This window comes from Suricata suricatta, chromosome 2 (assembly GCF_006229205.1).
Source record: "Suricata suricatta isolate VVHF042 chromosome 2, meerkat_22Aug2017_6uvM2_HiC, whole genome shotgun sequence".
NCBI lineage: Eukaryota > Metazoa > Chordata > Mammalia > Carnivora > Herpestidae > Suricata > Suricata suricatta.
The window spans coordinates 149,798,724-149,803,914 of record NC_043701.1 but is presented as its reverse complement, the minus strand read 5'-3'; the positions used below and the strand labels follow the sequence as shown (position 1 = coordinate 149,803,914).

The 5,191-nt window shown below is 39.0% G+C and overlaps 1 pseudogene; it reads right to left on the bottom strand.

The window, feature by feature from the left end:
• Window positions 1-3,585: 3,585 nt before the first annotated feature.
• Window positions 3,586-3,789, bottom strand: LOC115276207 (annotated as a pseudogene).
• Window positions 3,790-5,191: the final 1,402 nt, after the last annotated feature.

Below are 5,191 nucleotides of genomic sequence, written 5' to 3'. Positions count from 1 at the left end.
GCTCACGGGATGGAGCCCCGTATAAGGCTCTGAGCTGAGTGTGGAGCATGCTTGGGATTCTATCTCTCTCCCTCCACCCCTCTCCTATGCACACTCTCTTTTCTCTCAAAATTAAAAAAAAATTGTGAGAAAAAAAGTTGTGAGAGTTCTTCATAGATGTTGTGGATAAAAATCTTTGTTTGCTATAAGGTTTGCAAATAAGCTTTTGCATTCCCTGCCTAATGCATTTAATTTCGCATTTGGTTTATTTTGTCATTGAGAACATGAAAACAATTTTTTCAAGTTTATTTATTCTTGAGAGAGAGAGAGAGACAGAGGATGAGCAGGGGAGGGTCAGAGAGAGAGGGAGACAAAGAATCCAAAGCAGGCTCCAGGCTCTGGGCTGTCAGCACAGAGCCTGACATGGGCCTTGAACTCATAAGCTGCGAGATCATGCCCTGAGTGGATGTTCAACTGACTGAGACACCCAGGTGCCCCTCTTTGAGAACATTTTACTAAACTACTGTAAATTACTAAAATTTATATTTTTTTCTTAGTCTTTTGCCTCTTAAGTCTTTTTTAAAAAATAAAAATCTTTCCAACCTTCATTATAAACAAGTACATATTTTCTTCTAAAAGGGTATTTTACATTTCATATGCAGGTCTTAAATTCATGTAAAACTCATTTTTATGTTTCAGTTCTGTTTCAGGTGGGAAATGTTAGATTTCTTCCAAATGGAAAGTCAGTTGCCTCTACATCACTTATTAAATACTTATGCTTTCTCTGGTTATTTTAATGCTATCTTTGTTATATTCCAAATTCCCACTTATTTGATGGTCTACTTTTAGGCTCTGTATTTTCTTCTGCTGGTTTGTCTATCTCTATCCCTATCCTAATTCTAGACACTTTTATGACTATCACTTTTAAATAAATCTCAGTTATGATGTAGCTATCTTTATTCTTGTTTTTCAAATTCAGCTCACTACTTTTGACCCTCTTCTCTTAAACGTGAATTTTAGAATCAGCTTGTCAAATTTCATAAAAATCTTCTGCAGGCATGGACAAGGTCCTAGGGATGTGCCTGGTCTGGGAAGGTACTGGGAAACTGTCATTTAAAAAATGTTTTTAAAAAAATCTTTATTTTTCAGAGAGAGAGAGAGCAAGCAGGGAAGGGGCAGAGAGAGATAAAGACACAAAATTTGAACCAGGCTCCAGGCTCTGAGCTGTCAACATAGAACTCAATGCGGGACCCGAATGAACACATGGACCTCAAGGTCATGACCTGAGCCAAAGTCAGAGGCTTAACCAACTGAGCCACCAAGGCGCCCCCAAATTGACTTTCATTTTAATCAATTTTAGACTAATGTTTAGAAATAAGTCACAGTTACTTTTCATTTGTCATTTGCTCCTGATATGATACATATACCCAAATCTACAAAACAATCAGGAGTGGGCAGGAAGGACAAGATGGTATAAATATAAAATCCAATGAGAATGTCATAGGGAGCCTCTGCAAAGGAAAGCATCCTTACTTCATATGGGTAGTATAATTCACAGCTGCATACCCCTTTCCCTCTGGAACCTTGGGGTTTTAGGACATTCTTCTCAAGGAATATTTCATTGTTTCTTGATTTGCATAACACCTTCATAAGTGACCATATACATTGACAATAAAGTATCTTTACATCTCTGTAACTTGTTATATTTTTGTAAATTCTGTGACCTTCCTGTAACATCACTGCACTGAGTATGAAATGCAGAGTGGAGTCAGAAGTTGTATTGATGCAAAGTCCCCAGATCCTAGTGGCCCTGCTTTGAGGGAGGGAGAGACAGTGAAAGCGAAGGAGATTATTCCAGAAATTCCAAGATAGTGGACAGACTATCTCTGACATAGGACCGTGAACTTTTGCTGTTGGAAAATGGGAAGATTTATTTCAACAAAAGATTTCTTTCTGTTTCTTTCCATGTAGTTTGGCCTAACTGAAAAACACTTTTAGTTCAAAATGGCCAAGTTTTAAAATTTCTTGTTGATTCACTAAGATATACCTGAGAATGGCCTAAGACACAAAGTCACCTGAGACTTTGGAAACCACATTTTGGTCTAAGAGAACACTGTGTTGTGTCCTGCTTTATGTAACATATTGGCAAGTTTTCATACGCTTTTCCATTTAAGATATTTGTTTTTTAAAAATCTTTGTACAGTTTTACGAGATGCATACTTCCTTAATTAACATAAGCCCAAAAGACACTGTTAGGATCAATTGGAAAATACTAGAAATGTTCGCACTAAAGTCATGAACGAAAAGACAAAAGTTTTTTTCGAACGCGTTTTCCATGTCTGAAGAAGATAGTTATATTTGCCTAATGTTGAACCCTCTCACTGTCCTGGGGTAAACTGCAGTTGGGTATCTTGTATTTTCTGTTTTTGTTGCTGTTGTTGTTTTAAGTAGGCTTCATGCTCAGCATGGAGTCCAAGTTGGGGCTCAAACTCACGATCCTGAGATCACAACCCTGAGATGATGACCTTAGCCAAGATCAAGAGTGGGACTGAACTACCAATGTATCCCTCTTTTAATTTGTTCCTGGACTTGTTGATATATTTTTAAAGACTTATTTTTCATGAATAATTTGTTAGTAATATGGAATTATAATTTTGTGATGCAATATTTGTCATTTTTTTCTATAAATAAAATAATTACTTCATTAAAGTAATTAGGAAGTATTCCTTTTTCTTTATGCCATAGAACAGTTTTTATTTTATTTATTTTTTATTTTTATTTTTTATTTTTAAAATTTATTTTATTTATTTATTTATTTATTTATTTATTTATTTTTGAGAGACAAAGAGAGACAGCACGAGCAGGGGAGGGTCAGAGAGAGAGGGAGACACAGAATCTGAAGCAGGCTCTAGGCTCTGAGCTAGCTGTCAGCACAGAGCTCGGTGCGGGGCTTGAACCCACGAACTGTGAGATCATGACCTGAGCCAAAGCCGGATGCTCAACCGACTGAGCCACCCAGGTGCCCCTATTTATTTTTTTAAATAAAAAATGTCTTTGTGTGCAGTCTTTATTCCACATATATTTAAATTTTTTTGTTTAATATTTTTATTTATTTTTGAGAGAGAGAGAGAGAGAGGCACAGAGTGAATGGGGGAGGGGCAGAGGGAGAGGGAGACACAGAATCTGAAGCAGGCTCCAGGCTCTGAGCTGTCAGCACAGAGCCCAGTGCAGGGCTGGAACTCACGGATGGTGAGATCATGACCTGAGCTGCAGTCAGAGGCTTAACCAACTGAGCCACCCAGGTCCAGAGATTTGTTAAAATATCATTAGGTTATTCCTCAGGACAAGGGCAAAAATCACTCCCTGCAGAAACTTAGGCACTGTATATAGAACTTCATAGAACAGAGGACAACACTTTGGCTGAAGCCTGGCTGCTGACCAGAGAATGGAGTTCTGAGTGGGCTCAAGGAAGAAAAGGAAATTGGGAAGGGAAGGGAAAGTGTTGGCCTGAATGAAACTTTATTTTCTTCAGGGAAAGTTTTGTGATAGTCAAAGATTGAAGGGTGTTTTTGGAAGGTTTGAGTACAGCACATTGTGTCTATTTGGCTACTCCCCTGGCTGAGGGACCATTTGATCAATGTCACACAAATTCCTGGCCAGTCCCAAATTAATAATCAAGTTCCTTCAGAAATTGTTCCTGTCGGTGGCCAAGTGGTAGACACCTGGAAGCCAATCTCCCACATTGTCTGAAATTTCAGGAGCTTCATCTGCTGTGCCTGGGGTGCTCATGCCCACCCCACTGGAAACCATAGCAGCACCCTCTGAGGCCTCGCCCCTAAAATAGTTTAAATAGTGTTGAATTTATGTGTTTAAAATAGTTTAAATAGTGTTGAATTTATGTGTTCTTTAAGGGCTTAATGGAAATCTCTATGAAACCTTCATGACCTAGTGCTTTATTGATGGATCTTTCCAAGTTCCAACTGGTAAATAAATGGTGGAACCAGAATTTGTATGTAAGAAGTTTGTCTCCATAGTCTATGGTCTTACCTATTATACTACACTGCTATCTATGTTCTGCAAATTAAAACATAAAATAAAAAATGTTTATATATTTATTTTGAGAGAAAAAGAGAAGCAGAGAGAGGGAGACAGAATCCATGGCAGGCTCTGCGCTGACAGGGCTCAGTCTCACAGAATTATGAGATCATGACCTGAGCTGAAATCAAGAATCCGATACTTAACTGAGACACCCAGGCGTGCCAGAACATCATTATTTTTTAATGTTTAATAAAAAGTTTGATTGTATTTAAAAGCCATTTGCATCATGACATGGAATTTTAACATACATTTTAAAAAATATTTTATTTATTTTTGAGAGACAGAGAGACAGTGCGAGCAGGGGAGGGTCAGAGAGAGAGGGAGACACAGAATCCGAAGACTGCCTTCAAGTTCTGAGCTAGCTGTCAGCACAGACCCTGACGCGGGGCTTGAACCCACAAACTGCGAGATCATGACCTGAGCCGAAGTCAGATGCTCAACCGACTGAGCCACCCAGGTGCCCCTTAACATACATTTTGAATGAAAGAAAAGTATAATATATGAGTATTACTGCACACTTTAGTTGTAAAATGTCTAAAGCTAGCTCACTGTGAGGGGCAACTGGATGGCTTAGTCAGGTAAGCATCTGACTTGGACTCAGATCATGATCTCATAGTTTGTGAGTTCGAGCCCCATGTTGGGCTCTGTGCTGACAGCATGGAACCTAGCGCCTGCTTCAAGTTCTGTATCTCCTCTCTCTGCCCCTCTCCTGCTCACACTCTGTCTCTCTCTCTTTCAAAAAATAAATAAACATTAAAAACATTTTTTCAAAAAGGGGGTGTCTGGGTGGTTCAGTCAGTTAAGTGTCCAACTTTGGTTCAGGTCATGATCTCACTGTTCTTGGGTTCGATCCCTGCATCAGGCTCTGTATTGACAGCTCAGAGCTGTGTCTACCTCAGATTCTTCCCTCTCTCTCTCTACCTCTCCCTGCTTACACTCTCTCTCTTTCAAAAGTAAAATAAACATTAAAAAACTTAAAGCTACCTCACTGTGTATGGTACTGGCACAAAAACAGACACATAGTTCAGTGGAACAGAATAGAAAACCCAGAAATAAAGCCACGATTATATGGTCAATTAATCTTTGACAAGCAGGAAAGAGTATGCAACAGGAA